Source organism: Lepisosteus platostomus, unplaced genomic scaffold (genome assembly GCF_059453375.1).
Source record: "Lepisosteus platostomus isolate fLepPlt1 unplaced genomic scaffold, fLepPlt1.hap1 Scaffold_30_H1, whole genome shotgun sequence".
Classification (NCBI taxonomy): domain Eukaryota; kingdom Metazoa; phylum Chordata; class Actinopteri; order Semionotiformes; family Lepisosteidae; genus Lepisosteus; species Lepisosteus platostomus.
The window spans coordinates 911,505-930,814 of NW_028291658.1; the positions used below are offsets into that span (position 1 = coordinate 911,505).

Here is a 19,310-nt window from a genome sequence, read left to right on the forward strand (position 1 = left end):
TAATATTGCAGTGAGACAGCACGATGCCTGCAAGACTATGTCACGCTAAACGCCACAGATTGTGTTTGTCCGTTCGTGTCAGTCGTCCCGCAGCCACGGGAAGTGGGACACAAACATGCTGCAATGCTTTCAAGACGTTAGGATTTGTTTGTGCAACATCCAAGAGGAGTACTTGTGGCTTGAATGTGAACTGTACGTGTCCGCCCCCTTTCCTCTGTAGTGCATGAGTTCCTCCCGGCATGCCCTTCGTCATTGTTCTGTCATCTTGTATTTAAAGGGTTGTATTTCTGCTGCTGAAAATAAGCAACGGTTTTCTCACAACGCCCTTTGTTCCCAACGGAGCCCTTGTCTGTCATGAAATTCTTCAAAACCTCAAGCTAGAAGAAGAAGAAGACGACAAATATGAAGCGTTATAGCAACGACATGCCATGACACGATCGATAACGATTTCCATAGGATCCCCGCGGTTGCCTGGCAACCGTCAGCTTTGCGCAGTGGCAGTATCGTAGTCTGTGAGGGTTAGCCGAGGCGTGATTATTGCTAGTTGAAAACTTTTCCCAATACCCCGCTTCTGCCGGTTTGCAATACAATCGGCGAAAGCAATTTTTGACAGTCTCGTCAGAGACTGAGCAAGGTGTTTAAAGACAGATTTGGTCACGGTGATATCACCGGGGTAAAGTTAGCTTGAAGTTCGAAAACGATTTTGGCACGCCCGTAGCGCTTTCACGAAATCTCTTAGAGTTACAAAAACACTTGCTTTGTGTATAAAATACATTGTGGATGCTTTCTCAGCCTTTACTTTTTCGTTTTTATGACATTTTTTTGACCAAGCACGAATATGCTTTTGACCATATCTCCGCAATGGAAGCACAGAACGCCTTCAAACCAAAAGCATTTTAAAGACCACGACTTGTGGATATTTCCACAGCCTTTACATCAATCTATCGGTGAGCTAATTATCTTTTTTTAAACCTCCGGTTTTTCATCGATGCGTAATTACGCACGAACTGGAACCCGGGGGACCGCTGTGTGCACACGTTCACAAAGCGAGAAATACTGTTCAATACGGCTTCATGCGAAAAACCCGTATATGACCATAGGAAGCAGAACAGCGCGGTCTCCAATTACCCAGACTGTAAGCACGGGAATAAAGCTTTGTCTGATTTCTGAAACCCTTCCTTTACGTCCTGTTTTCATTCAGGTAAGGGTCAACTATATTGAAAATACTACTGACAGCAGGAAGATTAAAATATTCTTTACTCAGCATCTTATTAAAAACAGCTCCCATGATGTTCAAACCGATTTTTTACACAGAACACTGACACAGCTTTGCATTCTGAATCTCTTTTTCTCATGCTTTTATTTAATATGGCACAATGCACTGGGATAGGGGTATTCTGTTCACAAACCAATAGCATTTAAACCACAGCACCCACAATGCTGCAAGTGTTTTGCACACTAAGCAGGTCCTCTGACTTTTCCCAGCTTTATTTTGGGTTGTGGAACCTTTCTTTATATTTTTTAGGATTTTCTGAAGATAACACTACAGGTGGGATGGGTGGGTTGTCTTCATGGCTCAATAGCATTTCAAATACAGCACCCACACTGCTGAAACCAAGTGTTTTACACACCAGACAGGCCCCCGAACCTCATACAACCTTACTGTGGCTGTGGCCCCTGTCTTTATTTTGTAATGAGTTTCTGAAGATAACACTACAGGTAATACACTGGGACAGGTGGGTCGTCTTCATGGCTCAATAGCATTTCAAATACAGCACCCACTCTGCTGAAACCAAGTGTTTTACACACCAGACAGGCCCCCAAACCTCATACAACCTTACTGTAGCTGTGGCCCCTTTCTTTAATTTTTTATGATTTTCTGAAGATTACACTACAGGTAATACACTGGGACGGGTGGGTCGTCTTCATGGCTCAATAGCATTTCAAATACAGCACCCACTCTGCTGAAACCAAGTGTTTTACACACCAGACAGGCCCCCAAACCTCATACAACCTTACTGTAGCTGTGGCCCCTTTCTTTAATTTTTTATGATTTTCTGAAGATTACACTACAGGTAATACACTGGGACGGGTGGGTCGTCTTCATGGCTCAATAGCATTTCAAATACAGCACCCACTCTGCTGAAACCAAGTGTTTTACACACCAGACAGGCCCCCAAACCTCATACAACCTTACTGTAGCTGTGGCCCCTTTCTTTAATTTTTTATGATTTTCTGAAGATTACACTACAGGTAATACACTGGGACGGGTGGGTCGTCTTCATGGCTCAATAGCATTTCAAATACAGCACCCACTCTGCTGAAACCAAGTGTTTTACACACCAGACAGGCCCCCAAACCTCATACAACCTTACTGTAGCTGTGGCCCCTTTCTTTAATTTTTTATGATTTTCTGAAGATTACACTACAGGTAATACACTGGGACAGGTGGGTCATCTTCATGGCTCAATAGCATTTCAAATACAACAGCCACACTGCTGAAACCAGGTGTTTTACACACCAGACAGCCCCCAGAACCTTATACAACCTTGCTGTGGTTGTGGCCCCTTTCTTTATTTTTTTAATAAGAATTTTAGTTTTTCAATATGGCACCATTAGACAGGCGGTACATGGGGATTGGGGGGTGCTATTCATGAGTCAATAGCTCTTCAAGCACAACAGCCACAGTCCTGCAACCAGGTGTTTTACACACCAGACAGCTCCCCTAACCTTATACAACCTCGCTTTGAGTTGTTTAACATTTCTTTCAAATCACTTGGGTTCATCAATCATTTGATCATTTTTCAGCGTGGAATAAACCTATTACTTGTTCCTTGGAGATTACCATCTGCTGATAAGATATGATCGCTATATTGACCATATACAATTTCTTGCATAAGGAATTCATATTTTGCATACACCGATCCCCCCGGAGTCCCAAGTGATTCTGGTTTTGGAAAGCTAAAGGACAATGAGCTTCACGATACCAGGGGGACAGTGGGTGGTCAAGTCTCCCCTAAACAATGGATCTTGTCAGATTATGATGTCAGTGCATTTAATAAATGTTGTTGAACTCTCTTTAGCCCAAATACAGAGGAGCCCAGACCCAGAATGTTACACATACTGACAGAGAGTGATCTCATTATGTGTGTTTGGATTTTAACAACTATTTTTATTGTTTGCTAGAACCAAAACAATCTATGTTAGACATTTTCATCTTCAGCCAAAAATACAAACCTGTGTACGTTGTGTGGTGCAGGTTCTTGTCCCATCCTGCTCTTGGTCCAGGTTGGAGGGTTGCACCGATTCTGAATCTTGTTAGCTGGTATGGATGGGTTTGGGGGTGTTGATACCAGAGTGGTCCAGGAGGGGGATTCAGGTGTCTCGGGGGCATTCTTGTTTTTCTATGAGTTCAGGTTGATTCTGTTGGTTCTGTCATGAATCTCCCTCACGCAGGCAAGCGCTCCCGCATTCCCTCGAGCTCTCCCCATACCAAACGTGCACATGTCAATCAGTCCTCTACTTAAACCCTCATCTGTCCCCCGGTCATTGCTCACGATTGAGATTCTCTCCCGGAGCTTACCTACTAACTACGCCTTTGCCTTACTATGACTTCTCCCCTGGACCTCGACCCCGCTTTTCCGACAACTGCTTTAGCCACTCGATTTTGTACCTTCGCCTGTTTTACGCTTTCTCGGATCCTGACCCCAGCCTGTCTCTTCATTTACGCCTCTGCCTACCGACGCAACTTCTACGCCTTCCCGGACTCGGGCCCCTGCCTGTTTACTCCGACTACGCCTGCGTCTCGCGCCAACCCTACCAAGGGCACCGCATTGGATCCCTATCCTCAGCAGTCAGCCCCTGCGTGACAGGTTCTGAGTGTCTTGGTTACATCCGTTTGTGTGTATAGATGAAAAAGCTATTGAAGAGCACCCCCACACCCCCCACCCGTCTCGGTGGAAGTTGCCATGTTCAAAAAATCCTAAAAAGATAATTAAAGTTGCACACAACAAAGCATGACTGTGAAAGGTCAGGAGGCCTGCCTAGTGAGCACAACACTTGATTACAGTAAAAAAAAACATTAAAAAATAAAGAAATGTTCCACAACTCAAAGCAAGGTTGTATAAGGTTAGGGGAAATGTCTGGTGTAAAACACCTGGTTGCAGCACTGTGGCTGTTGTGCTTGAAGAGCTATTGACTCATGAATAGCACCCCCCAATCCCCATGTACCGCCTGTCTAATGGTGCCATATTGAAAAACTAAAATTCTTATTAAAAAAATAAAGAAAGGGGCCACAACCACAGAAAGGTTGTATAAGGTTAGGGGACCTGTGTGGTGTGTAAAACACTTGGTTTCAGCAGAGTGGGTGCTGTATTTGAAATGCTATTGAGCCATGAAGACGACCCACCTATCCCAGTGTATTACCTGTAGTGTTATCTTCAAAAAATCATAAAAAATTAAAGAAAGGGGCCACAGCCACAGCAAGGTTATATAAAGTTAGGGGGCCTGTCTGGTGTGTAAAACACTTGGTTTCAACAGTGTGGGTGCTGTATTTGAAATGCTATTGAGCCATGAAGATGACCCACCTATCCCAGTGTATTACCTGTAGTGTTATCTTCAGAAAATCCTAAAAAATATAAAGAAAGGTTCCACAACCCAAAACAAAGCTGGGAAAAGTCAGAGGACCTGCTTAGTGTGCAAAACACTTGCTGCATTGTGGGTGATGTGGTTTAAATGCTATTGGTTTGTGAACAGAATACCCCTATCCCAGTGCATTGTGCCATATTAAATAAAAGCCTGAGAAAAAGAGATTCAGAATGCAAAGCTGTGTCAGTGTTCTGTGTAAAAAATCGGTTTGAACATCATGGGAGCTGTTTTTAATAAGCTGCTGAGAAAAGAATATTTTAATCTTCCTGCTGTCAGTAGTATTGTGAATATAGTTGACCCTTACCTGAATGAAAACAGGGCGTAAAGGAAGGGTTTCAGAAATCAAACAAAGCTTTATTCCCGTGCTTACAGTCTGGGTAATGGGAGACTGCGCTGTTCTGCTTCCTATGGTCATATACGGGTTTTTCGCATGAAGCCGTATTGAACAGTATTTCTCGCGTTGTGAACGTGTGCACACAGCGGTCCCCCGGGTTCCAGTTCGTGCGTAATTACGCATCGATGAAAAACCGGAGATTTAAAAAAAAAAATTAGCTCACTGATAGTTTGATGTAAAGGCTGTGGAAATATCCACAAGTCGTGGTCTTTAAAATGCATTTGGTTTGACGGCGTTCTGTGCTTCCATTGCGAAGATATGGACAAAAGAATATTCGTGCATGGTCAAAAAAATGTCATAAAATCGAAAAAGTAAAGGCTGAGAAAGCATCCACAATGTATTTTATACACAAAACAACCATTCTCGCAACTCTAAGAGATTTCGTGAAAGCGCTACAGGCGTGCCAAAATCGTTTTCGAACTTCGAGCTAACTTTACCCCGGTGGTGATATCATGGTAGAAAGAAACGAACTTGTTACGTGTCAACAGAAACGCTCTTTAGCTCTTTCAGCTTTATGCAGAGAACAGCGTCTGTCGAGATTACTTTTGTGTCAGCGCGAAACGCCGTGTGCTTGTCAGTATGATTTCATATTGCTCGTAGCGGCGCCTGGCTTTTGTCTGTCAAACGTTAGGTTGCGCTTCTTCATGCTGCATCGTCGGCATGAGTGGAGCATTTTAAACGTCTGTACTTACTGCGCCCCATAAGAAATCGTTTGTCCCCATTCAAAAGAGATTGTGCGATGTCCTGCAGCGTTCGCAAAGCAAACCTTTGACAGTTTGAAAAGAGGAATTTATTCTGCTTCCTGTGCGTGCAGTAGTTACAAAGTTGAATGTCTTTACACGATCTGCTGCAGTTTTCAGTGGGTGGGCTTTGTCAAATGGCTTGGAAAAACGCACTGTGTTTCTGCTCGGGAAACATCATGAGCAGTGTCCTGCATGTTTTCTGTGTATAGCTGTCTTTTAACGCATACAGAATTCATTCGAAATCATTGATTTCTCCAATTAACAAGGGTCTCTTTTTGAACCTGCCAGAAGCATTCTTTCAATGTAACAGATTTACTCCGGGGAAGGGCAGCATGACATTGAGAGTAGCTCAAGCTTTCAGCACCTTTATCTGACTGCATGTATGCAGACACTGCTCAGAATCCCCTGTAAGATTCTCCTTCAATTCCGTTTTGCAGTGCTTTAGCTCTTTCAAAAGGCTTCGCTTTGCTAGTCACAATCCAAGGCTCATGACAGCATTTGAAAACATTCGTAACTGCGTTGGCCGGGAATCGAACCTGGGTTAACTGCTTTGAAGGCAGCTATGCGCAACACTGGCTCGCTCCAGAATAAATCTCACGTCGAGGGAATATTTTTTTCCATTTTACCGTGAGTCGTGCTCAGCTGCACAGAGGAGAGAGCAGAGCAATGAGGTCACGGGGACAGGGGAGTCACACGCTGGCGGTTTGAATACGCGGAAGATCACTGAGGGATCCACAGTATATGGACTCTCCGTGCGCCATCAGTCCGCACTCCGGACTCTGAATCCTGCCATCCGAGTTAAGATCTCGGCGGAACCTGAGGCGCAGTTCCTTCTTAAAACGTAATCTGGTGAGCATTTCTAGAATCGTACTTGTATAGATGCAGCCTTTAATGTGTTGCTAGGTTAAAATTGATGACTTCTTGTATTTCAGTAGGCAACTGCCCTCTTGATTTCGGATTTAATTTCTTTATTACAGGGGCGCTTTTATGAAGACAGAGTCATGTTCAGGTACTTTGCTTGATGGAGGAAGCTCATTTCGGACTCTGTGATCTGCTCACCTGGAAAGGTCTGCTATACTACTACAAGAGAGAAGTAGAGTCTGGAAGAAGGGACAATTTTATGATGCTTTGGAAGATAATGTTTTTTTTTTCTTATACTGAAAATGAAAGGTAGTTGTTTCTATATGGACTCAGTCTTTGGAATTTGTATATATATATTTCAGTGATCCCTCAGCCATTCCTTCTGTATTGTAATTCAATTTCTCTTTTAAAATTCCTTCCCCACTTCTAGGACCTGCAGTTGCTGAACTCCACAATGGCTTCTATTGGAAAGTCTGTGACTGAGACCAAGTGTTCACTTTTTTATGAAACCATTATTTATTTAGGAGCAATGAGCAATTCTTATATAAATGCAATAAAATCATTATGCTCAAACTATGAGAGAGAAAATTAAGGATAATTTAAGAAATCAGTCTTAGCTTGTTTCTATACACAGATGGTATTATTTATTTTCAAAGGAAACCCGCGAGGATTCCCCTGGTGTGCAAGATGTGCCTGAATACTCTTGATCAGCTTCCTGCTCACTTGAAGAGGGCGTGTATGAAGCACGCCACGGCAGAAAACATCAGGATGGCCTCTCAACAGGCGAGGGAGGACATGATGAATCACCTGAAGAACGGGGTCATCGTGGATTACCACAGAATAGAGATCGTGTCTGGTGAGGCAAACAGGATAGTGGTTGTAAGACTGCTAGAGTCCTTGGGCCTTTTTGTACATGGGAAGCCTGAAGACACATTGGCAAGGTGAGATATTTTTAATCTGTAAGGCTTCTGTAGTTTCTTTTTGAAATCATTGTTACAACATATTATGTAAAAGCATGTTGAAAAGAATCTACCTGCATTCCAGCGGCCCTGAGCAAGAGGCCGCAGTCCAGGAGGAAGAGATGCCAGAGGCTGCTCTAGAAACTGAAACAGAAGCGGATAAGGAAGGGGAAGATGTGAGCTCTGAAGAACTCTATCAGCAGTAAGACTTTTTATTTTTCAGATGTATCTATTTTTTACTAAAATTCTAATTTGTCTTATAGGTATAAAATGTTTAAACCGGTGTTTTATATCCTTACAGGCCCTGAGTAGTTAAAAAGTATCAGCAGGCCGGAAGAGAGTGGCCCAAGCTGGACTCTATAGAAAGCACTCCCTGGATGCTCCTCTCCTGATTGGATTCAAACAGTACCTTACCAAGGATCTGGGAGTGGCAAATTATTCTCAGGAGGTATTTATTTTTTAAAGGCATTTAAAATTAAGCAATGGTATCTTCATTGTAAATGTTTTTATTTCTTAGCTTAAAATTCACCCATGTGAAATGATGTCAGCCATAAACATCATGACTCTATATTTCCTACCTGAATCTATTCTACTTAAATTATTACATTATACACAATTTGAGTTCATTTTAAAAAGTAAAAGGTAATGAAAGGAATGCATTTTCATAAGAAAGATAATACCGATATGCATGTGATAATCTTCCTTATATCATGTAGTGCATCATTTGGACACTTTGTGGGCTTGAAATACAAAGAAAATCATGTTCTATGGTACAAGATAAATACAAAACTTAAGCTTTTATTTTAATTAGATTTCTTTATAAAGCATAAGCAATCATTTATTACATCGCTTCTTGAATTAAATCTTTTGACAAGAGGTTAGACTTCTGTTACATTTAAACCCATGTTTAGATGTGTTTTTTAGATTTAACTGAACCAATTTCTGTGTGTGATAATGTCCTTGAATTCTGACAACATCACACTAAATTACATGATATAAAACAGCTAATGTTTCTAGAGATAAAGTTTCTGAGATGCTTCTAATTACTTTTTATTACCAGGGACAGTTTAATTCACCTTGTACAGTACTGTAAGACCAAGATGCTTTTTTTAAAAGTTATTTAACATTTTATAGAACTTTGTCTACTATGGCAACATGATGTGCTTGGTGAAACTTGGCAAAATACTGCTTGGCCACTTATCTTAAGATAAAGATAGGATAAAGGTTTATCTTTTGCACCTACCTGACCCCCAGGGAAGGCCAATGCTTTCTAAGTTGATGGTTCCCTACAGTAGACTGTACTTTAATTTCAAAGGTAATGTATATTGACCCAAATCAGTTTTGGAATCCAATCTACTGACGAGATGGAGCACATCCTTTTTTCAGGATTTTAGCATCATACGTTTGGTATATTTAGTCCCTAATGCTGAAAGAAATGATCATAGAACATTTGGACACTTTGTGGGCTTGAAATACAAAGCAAATCATGTTCTATGGTACAAGATAAATACAAAACTTAAGCTTTTATTTTAATTAGATTTGTTTATAAAGCATAAGCAATCATTTATTACATTAATATATGTGAAAATAACATTTTAGCATCATACGTTTAGTATATTTAGTCCCTAATGCTGAAAGAAATGATCATAGAACATGACATCTAACCTTACCTGCGGTGTTTTTAATCCCTATTGCTCAATGCACGGTGAAAGCATTCCATACATGTGTCTGACAATGAGGAATGGGCCCCTGAGACAGTCATTTGCCTGTTTCACAAATGATCGTATTTTACTAGAGATTCTGTTTGGGATTCAGATGTGCATTCGGACAGCAATCCCTTTCAAGAAATGATACGTTCTGGATGAGGTCAAAGGTGCTGGAACACTGTATCTAGGATGTGTTTGCAGAGACTGTGTGTCTCCTGCTTCAACGCAGTGATAAACAGATGTGCTCCTTTAATTTATTGGTACATGCCCAGGGCAGTAAGCAGTCTGAGGATTTATTTCCAGATGGCATAGAGCAGTGAAGCAGTGAAGTAGTGCAAAACACTGGATCATTATATTATTAGAATCTATTCTACTTAAATTATTACATTATACTCAATTTGAGTTCATTTTAAAAAGTAAAAGGTAATGAAAGGAATGCATTTTCATAAGAAAGATAATACCGATATGCATGTGATAATCTTCCTTATATCATGTAGTGCGTCATTTGGACACTTTGTGGGCTTGAAATACAAAGAAAATCATGTTCTATGGTACAAGATAAATACAAAACTTAAGCTTTTATTTTAATTAGATTTGTTTATAAAGCATAAGCAATCATTTATTACATTAATATATGTGAAAATAACATTTTAGCATCATATGTTTAGTATATTTAGTCCCTAATGCCGAAAGAAATGATCATTTGTTTAACATGCACGGGTCTGTCTCAAAGGATGCAGTACTCCTGGAGGGTCTCAAACCCTACATTTCGGATGCCTAGCTGTATCCCTCACATGTGGCACCTCAGAATGACTTCTAACCTTACCTGTGGTGTATTCAGTCCCTATTGCTCAATGCATGGTGTACATACTGCATACATGTGTCTTGAGAATGAGGAATGGGCCCCTGAGACAGTCATTTGCCTGTTTCACAAACAGGTACCTGGACCTAGACCTGGCCCGTACAGGGCTCAAACCCGCGACCTTGGCGTTATTAGCACCACGCTCTAACCAACTGAGCTAACCGGCCTCACGACAGTGCTCCTCTCTGTGCTGCAAAAAATCAAACTCAGGGAATTTCTTTTGTCCTCCTTTGAATAGAAAGCCGTGTAATTCAGTGTACGGGCTTTCTCGTGCAGTTTCATGGTTCTTGTAACCCAAATCCTACACTGGCCTGAAGTGCCCCCCCATTTCACAGCATTTTTCAGCTGATTTAAAATGTACCTAAAGGAGAAGCATTATTGAAGACCATCAATTACCAAGAGCTTTTGTCAAAGGTTTTGGTGGTCATTTTGAATGACCACAGAGCGCTGTTTCCTCGGTTTTACATCTCATCCAAAAGACAGCGCCCTTTTACAACACAGCATCTCCGTCACTATACTGGGGCATTGGGACCCGCACAGACCTCAGGGTGAGCGCCCCCCCGCCGGCACCATTAACACCGCTTCCAGCTGGAAGCTTTGTTTTTCCCTGTAGCTCATCCTCATCCAGGTACTGACCTGGCTCACACTTGCTTAGCTTCAGTGGGTTTTTAGTTGCGAGTTGCAAGGGGATGCAAGTGATGGAGCCGCTCGCTGCAAAAGCCACTGCATTGGCCGGGAATCGAACCCGAGCCTCCCGCGTGGCAGGCGAGAATTCTACCACTGAACCACCAATGCTCAGTGCCTGGGCCTTCAAAAAAGACGCTTTTTTGGTGCTCTGTGCAAAACGCGTCGACATCTGCTTCCAGCTGCAAAATGCCATTTGCGGACGCTGAAGAACTTATTTCCAAGGCAGCGGGTACAAGCGATTGGGCGTTTTAAAACCACCAGGAACAGAAAAGAGGCGCGCTTCTTTGCTTGTGCCGGAACACACCGACTGAAGGCGGACAACGTAGTCGGCAGGATTCGAACATGCGCGGGGAGACCCCAATGGATTTCTAGTCCATCGCCTTAACCACTCGGCCACGACTACAGCAAGCCCCACTGCCGCTGCGTTCTTGCTACAATCTTACCTGGATCGCGAGGCGCCGGCGGAAGCCTATTTCAAAGTCGTTCTCCGTTTCAAAAAAACATTTCCAAAATACAAGCCTTGCAGACAGACACGCCTCAGAGGACTTAAGGGTGGCTTCATGTCGGAATGATAAAGTCTCCCCGTCCGGACATGAAAATGCCACTTTGTTACACACAAAAAAAGAATCAACAACAGAGAAATGCCCACAAGCATTTGAAAAGCCGCACCACGTCGCACTTGAAATAGTTCTTACATTAGTGGTAGACACAGGAATCGCCTTTTTATTTACGCTCTTACCAACGCGATGGAAAGCAAAACAAAGCAAAGCAGAGCAAAACAAAACGAACAAACGAAAACCCTCACGTCCCGCACTTGCATATAACGCTGTTACGTGCCCAAGCGGTATTGTACGTCATCCTAGCACTGCACCCCGGGTCGTACGGTATACGGGAACGAGCACACGCCACGAATCACTCCCTACAGCTGTAAGGCACCTTGAAGCGTGCACCCCCAACGTTCTTCTTTGCGCATCTGTGAAAGGTAAACTCTTGAGCAAACTCTGAACCAGCTCTAAGGAAACTAATCCGATTAGACGTTACTTTGACTCATCCTTTAAGGGACCCTTGTTAATTGGAGAAATCAATGATTTCGAATGAATTCTGTATGCGTTAAAAGACAGCTATACACAGAAAACATGCAGGACACTGCTCATGATGTTTCCCGAGCCGAAACACAGTGCGTTTTTCCAAGCCATTTGACAAAGCCCGCCCACTGAAAACTGCAGCAGATCGTGTAAAGGCGTTCAACTTTGTAACTACTGCACGCACAGGAAGCAGAATAAATTCCTCTTTTCAAACTGTCAAAGGTTTGCTGCAGGACATCGCACAATCTCTTTTGAACGGGGACAAACGATTTCTTATGGGGCGCAGTAAGTACAGACGTTTATAAAGCTCCACTCATGCCGACGATGCAGCATGAAGAAGCGCAACCTAACGTTTGACAGACAAAAGCCGGGCGCCGCTACGAGCAATATGAAATCAAACTGACAGCACACGTCGTTTCGCGCTGACTCAAAAGTGATCTCGACAGACGCTGTTCTCTGCATAACGTTGAAAGAGCTAAAGAGCGTTTCTGTTGAGACGTAACCCATTGGGCAAAAGACGTATAATATACGTCTATTAAACGCATATCTTAGACGTCTAAATGTGGTCTACAATTCGTCTAGAATGAAATTCTAATATACGTCTAAAGTTAAACGTCAATTATACGTCTATATTTAGACGTTCATTATACATAAATGGTTGGAGTTCTATTATACGGATAAATTTAGAGGACTATTATACATATATGGTTGGAGTTCCGGATAACTTTAGAGGTCTATTATACGTATATGGTTAGAGGTCTATTATACGTATAACTTTAGAGGTCTATTATACGTATATGGTTAGAGGTCTATTATACGGATAACATTAGAGGTCTATTATACGTATATGGGTAGAGGTCTATTATACATCAAAGATAGATTTTATAGGTGTAGAAACAAGTAAAACAAGCCAATGATTAGGTTTAGAAATGTATTCTGAAAATACACATTCACACCTGAAACATATGTATTTCAAATTATACATTGTATACAATCAATCAACAATCAACATATGGGCAATAATCATAAAAACACAACTAGTCTTAAACTTCAGCTACAAATTCTGGTAACATGGCAATATACAGTATAGTAATGACAAACACAAAACTAATTACATTAACACACTAACTCAAAACCACATTTTGATTCAAATATACATTTTAAAATGTACAACTTCTATATTTCCAAGAAAAAAATATTACATAAAATATAAAATATTACAATGGAAGTTAAGACGATTTTTGTCCACTATTTGCAAACCCTGTCTAATTGTCCTAACAGTTAGAACCAAAAACCTATTATTTTCAGAGTCCAGATCTCCTGGCCCCCTGCCTTGCATATGCATTCTTCAAGTAACACATTGCGTGCTCCTTTATTTCTTTTTCTGTTGATGTAGGGTGGGACTTCAGCACCGCAGCTAGGAGAAAATTATATAATATTACTTCCCAAATAAATGATGATTAATATCTTCTTTAGTATAATCTAAAAAATGAACGGTTTACTAAGCTCAAAGCTGAAATAAATGTATAAAATTTGGCTTGCATCATAGCAGTTGAGCAATAAAGTCTGTCCTAATTAAAGAGTACCCAAAGTTTGAAAGTACAACATAGAATAAGAATAAGAAAAACGGCAAAACGATTTTGTGTCATCTTCCCCATTCACACTATTTTATGTGCCATTTTTTTGCTTATTCACATACTATTTTAATCAAAATAATATTAAGAAAGATCTGTATGTATTCAGATAGTATTATTATTGTTCATACTTACTCGTCAAAAGAGGATTGCTGAGACATTTGCGGATATACTTCTACGTTTGAAAAACGTGTCCAAAATGGTGACCAACGAATACTAGCAATGCATTGTGGTATATAACCGGAAAATATGCTGGGTTCGATATTTTCTCAACGTATGCGTTTATTAATGTTGTCGATATTATGGTTGAAATTTAACATTGATAATACATCGCTGCTATGAGCTGATGTGCAATTTTAACGCATGCAATAAGTAAGGATCGGTCACTGTTGTATGGTATTATATATAATGACATTATGGAATAGGATGGGGACAGGCCTGGCATCACGGGGGGAGGGGGGAATGTCCCCCCTTCAGTTTTGGGCAAAAAGTTTTACCTAACTTAATTTGCACCCTAAAAAAATAGTTGTACTTTGTCAATGGTCAGACAACACTAAATGACACGAACAGTCACTCAGTCTGTTTGATGGGCAGGAGGGCTATCCGTCCAGGAACTGCACATATTATTGAGTGTCAACATTACGATCCTGTTTGCTCAGGTGGACCGATTCCTTGCAGTAGTTTATCATTATACTTAAAATCGTTATATAACTAGGACTAGTTATAGCAGTCTGTGCTTTCTGTTGGTTTTACAACATTTTTTTCTTAACGATTCAGAACGTCCATGTAGCTGCAAAAATGAACGCTTATGGTACTTTTCGCTCCAGGCAATACAAACCTTGAGAGTGACGAAAAATGTGAAACTGAACTTCATCGCAAATACCAGATTGCTAGTCGTTATCTTCTATCATGAAGCACTAATCAATGGCATAGCTGCGAGATTTCATTTGGGTAGCTGCACTGTACAGCTCCGTTTCAACCGAAATATCACTCCCCCCTCAGAATTTCAGACGCCCCCCTACAGATTTTTCCTCGGGCACCGCGCACTGATGGGGGACTTTTGTCAAGAAAATAAAAATAGAAACTCTATAGGCACTCAAACATTTTACTGTTTTTTTTCAGGCAGGTGGCAAGACCCCCTCAGCAAAACCCTTGTATGCCAAGCTGTGGGCATTGATTCGTCGAATATACGTATATTTACGGCGAAATTACGGCTATACGTATATATACGTCGCCTCGACGTATAATCAACGTCGAATTGCAACCGTAAAATCGACGACATGAATAAACGCATATATAACGTCGAAAAAACATCTAACACAGTGCCTGAGGCTTTTTACTGTATGTATCGTGTGTGCCGCAACTAGGAGTATACGGCACTCTGCACAGTGTACGAAGTAAATTATTTTCGCAGTAATTAATTTATTATATTTACTATATTTATTATACACGTGTAAATTAAATGCTGCGAAAATAATTTACTTCGTACACTGTGCAGAGTGCCGTATACTCCTAGTTGCGGCACACACGATACATACAGTAAAAAGCCCCAGGCACTGTGTTAGATGTGTTTTCGACGTTATATATGCGTTTGTTAATGTCGTCAATTTTACGGTTGCAATTCGACGTTGATTATACTTCGAGGCGACGTATATATACGTATAGCCGTAATTTCACCGTAAATATACGTATATTCGACGAATCAATGCCCACTGGGAACAAGCTCGCTTCTTTCTACCATGATGTCACCATGACCAAATCTGTCTTTAAACACCTTGCTCAGTCTCTAACGAGACTGTCAAAAATTGCTTTCGCCGATTGTATTGCAAACCGGCGGAAGCGGGGTATTGGGAAAAGTTTTCAACTAGCAATAATCCCGCCTCGGCTAAACCTCACAGGCTACGATACTGCCACTGCGCAAAGCTGACGGTTGCCAGGCAACCGCGGGGATCCTATGGAAATCGTTATCAATCGTCTCATGGCATGTCGTTGCTGTAACGCTTCATATTTGTCGTCTTCTTCTAGCTTGAGGTTTTGAAGAATTTCATGACAGACAAGGGCTCCGTTGGGAACAAAGAAACCCGTTGATTCTTTTCAGCAGCAGAAATACAACCCTTTAAATACAAGATGACAGAACAATGACGAAGGGCATGCCGGGAGGAACTCATGCACTACAGAGGAAAGGGGGCGGGCACGTACAGTTCACATTCAAGCCACAAGTACTCTTCTCGGATGTTGCACAAACAAATCCTAACGTCTTGAAAGCATTGCGGCATGTTTGTGTCCCACTTCCCGTGGCTGCAGGATGACTGACATGAACGGACAAACACAATCTGTGGCGTTTAGCGTGACATAGTCTTGCAGGCATCGTGCTGTCTCACTGCAATACTATACCGCTGGAGGAAACAGTCCATCTGGCCATGAAACTCATTTGAACGTCTAGCTACAGCAACTAACAATATCATGATTTATTCAGGATGTGTGGAATCAGCACGTCCCGGAGACAGCTTCCGAAATCGTGAGCATTCTCTGGTGGTAGGGGCGTTCAAGATGGCGCTCAGGTGGGAGGTAAAGTTTAGTGGTTGAGGATTTTTTTTGAGTTTTTCATGACCTGAATGTTAATTTTTGCTTTTTTTGACTACAGAAAAATAAGGACTTAACACTACTTGTTTAAACTTCAGTTATAATTGAAAGAAAAAAAAACGATTTTTTTTAGGTTTAAGAATTTCGATATGAGTAACACTGGGAAAAGAAAAGAGAGTGCTGGGTCTTCGAAGGAGAAGTCTAAGAAACCTCAATCGTATATGTATAGCACTACAAGAAAATTGATGGAAACTAAAGGGAAAAGTGAAGCAGCTGGAGGGGACGTGGAAAGAGTGCTTGAGATGCGAGCGTTCGCAGCCCAAGTGAGACTCAGCTGCCAGAGGAAGAGCCGGAGTCCCTGCCCAGCACACCTGTGAAAACCCCGGCAGCCAAGAGAGGAAGGGGCGACCTGACGCTGGAGGAGCTCCAGACCAACATCTTCAACATGATGGCACAGAGCATGGGTGAGCTGAAGGAAATGATTTGATCTAATACAGTCGCAATCGAAAGTCTTAAAAAGTCCATGGACTGTGTGTTTAAAGAGGTTGAAGACTTAAAGAGTGAAGTAAAAGTTCTTAAACAAGTAAATACCAAACAAGAAAAGCATATTAAAGAACTTGAATTGAAAGTGAACGATGTAGATAGATACCGTCGATGATGGAATTTAAAATTATTTGGAGTTAAAGAGGAACGTGATAAGGACCTTGTTGCAACAGTGAAGGGTATCTGTAAAAGGACCCTGCCGGACCAGGAGGACGTAATATCGGCCATTGACTTTGTTCACAGGCTCGGGAGAGCGAACATGTCTGGGCAAGTGCGCCCCAGATCGATTATAATACAGTTCACCAAGAGGACGGCAAGGGACATGCTGTGGCGAGCGGCGAGGGGGAATGAGTATTTGAATGGGAACAAACTGAGGTTTGCAGAGGACCTGTCTGCCGCGGACAGGAGCACCAGGAACCAGCTGTGGCCCCAGGTTGAAGCTGCCAGAAGAGAGGGGAGGAGAGCCTACTTTGTGGGAGCGAGGGCCTTTGTGGACGGGAAGGAGATTTGCTCCCAGTGACTGCTCAGTTAATGATTATGTTTGGTTATATTTGTTATACCAGTATATACTAGTGTTTCTTTAGTGTTAGTTTGGAATGGTGTAGTTAAGTGTTAAGGACTGTTATAGTTCTGGTTCTTTGAAAAACTCAATAGTTTAGACAGTCTTAGAGTTAGTTATTTGCTTTTGTGTATGTCTTTTTCATGAATGCCAGAGGTACTCGAAATGTTGTTAAAAGAAAAACTGTGTGCTGAGTTTTATTTTTTACAGGAAACACATGCATGTTGAAACTAAAGTTTATAAATAATTGAGAAATATTAAAGCAAGGAAAATATGATACGTGTAAAATATACAATTTGATCACATAATTACTTAATTACCTCTGGTAGTTAAATGCTTTTTTCTGCTGCGTTTTTTTTCTCTTGTACATGACTCTGATCCTCTTGTTGTATTTGTATTTGTAAATTCTATGTTTAATAAAAAAAAAATTAAAAAAAGCATTCTCTGGTGGTGTCCTGCAGGCTTCCTGTGGGTGTGCGTTGGTGGTATAGTGGTGAGCATAGCTGCCTTCCAAGCAATTGACCCGCGTTCGATTCCTGGCCAACGCAGTGGCGAATGTTTTCAAATGCTCTCATGAGCCTTGGATTGTGACTAGCAAAGCGAAGCCTTTTGAAAGAGCTAAAGCACTGAAAAACGGAATTGAGGGAGAATCTTACAGGGGATTCTGAGCGGTGTCTGCATACACGCAGTCCGATACGGGTGCTGAAAGCTTGAGCTACTCTCAATGTCATGCTGGCTTTCCCCGGAGTAAATCTGTTACATTGAAAGAATGCTTCTCGCAGGTTCAAAAAGGGACCCTTGTTAATTGGAGAAATCAATGATTTCGAATGAATTCTGTATGCGTTAAAAGACAGCTATACACAGAAAACATGCAGGACACTGCTCATGATGTTTCCCGAGCCGAAACACAGTGCGTTTTTTCAAGCCATCTGACAAAGCCCGCCCACTGAAAACTGCAGCAGATCGTGTAAAGACGTTCAACTTTGTAACTACTGCACGCACAGGAAGCAGAATAAATTCCTCTTTTCAAACTGTCAAAGGTTTGCTTTACGAACGCCGCAGGACATCGCACAATCTCTTTTGAACAGGGACAAACGATTTCTTATGGGGCGCATAAGAAATTATTAAGAAATGACAGCAGTTACTGTCACTGCTCGATACCGACGTTGGCCTACTATACCATGTTCAGCCACTGCTAGAAAATGTACGGCTCTAGCACCGGAGCAAACAACAGGAGGGCCGATGTCGAACAGGCACACGTGTCAGACATGGAGAGCGATGAGAATGGGATTCGAACCCATGCCTGCAGAGCACAATGGATTAGCAGTCCATCACCTTAACCACTCAGCCACCTTGTCGACGAAACTAGGCTGTCCGGACATGGGTTGGCGCGCTCCAGATGATCTTTTTCTTTTTTTCCCCACGTACTCGAGGGTCATTTTCCTGTTCCAGATGTGATTTCAACATTTTCCTTGGGAGATGTCAAGCCAGCAAGCCACTGCTGTGGTTCAGTGGCCAGTGTGGAGTTCAGTGGCCCTGTTGTACACAGAAAGCACATTGAGCTCCTTGGACATGAAAAGTTCCAGATAAAAGCCATTTGTCATCCTTTCTCTTGGTGTCGATGTTGCTATTGTATGTAAAGGTGGCAACTTGCTCAGCGAGCAGGCGGAGCACACACCGAATGCAGATGTGTCTGAGTGGTGTGTCCAAGTGGCTGCAAAAGGACAACACTCCTGGGGCGCCGTGGCTTAGTTGGTTAAAGCGCCTGTCTAGTAAACAGGAGATCCCCGCCTACGGCTAGACTTAATTAAATGCAAGTATTCATTTCCTGTCTTTAACGCGACTTGTTTTTCTTAAAATGGATGCAACTTGCAAAACATGAAATACAAGCCTTGCTAATCAGCGCTAGCGGCTGGCAAAAAAAAGGAGTCAGCTATTTTTTTTTCTTTAACCTTAACCCTGCTAACGGAGAAGAGTTAAATGACCGAGTCTATGCAGCTTAAACGGTGTGCAAGTCGGGTTCTTAGCTGAAAGGGTGGTAAATCAC

At 41.9% G+C, this 19,310-nt stretch overlaps 4 non-coding genes across 4 annotated transcripts; 1 reads left to right on the forward strand and 3 right to left on the reverse strand.

Moving 5' to 3' along the window:
* Window positions 1-483: 483 nt before the first annotated feature.
* On the forward strand, window positions 484-625 carry LOC148635013 (U4 spliceosomal RNA). Its single transcript, XR_015933440.1, has one exon. It is a non-coding gene; the product is annotated as a U4 spliceosomal RNA (small nuclear RNA).
* Window positions 626-10,896: 10,271 nt separating this feature from the next.
* trnag-gcc (transfer RNA glycine (anticodon GCC)) lies at window positions 10,897-10,967 on the reverse strand. Its single transcript has one exon. It is a non-coding gene; the product is annotated as a tRNA-Gly (tRNA).
* Window positions 10,968-11,180: 213 nt separating this feature from the next.
* trnas-aga (transfer RNA serine (anticodon AGA)) lies at window positions 11,181-11,262 on the reverse strand. The gene has a single exon. It is a non-coding gene; the product is annotated as a tRNA-Ser (tRNA).
* A 4,099-nt stretch (window positions 11,263-15,361) lies between these two features.
* On the reverse strand, window positions 15,362-15,503 carry LOC148635016 (U4 spliceosomal RNA). Its single transcript, XR_015933426.1, has one exon. It is a non-coding gene; the product is annotated as a U4 spliceosomal RNA (small nuclear RNA).
* Window positions 15,504-19,310: the final 3,807 nt, after the last annotated feature.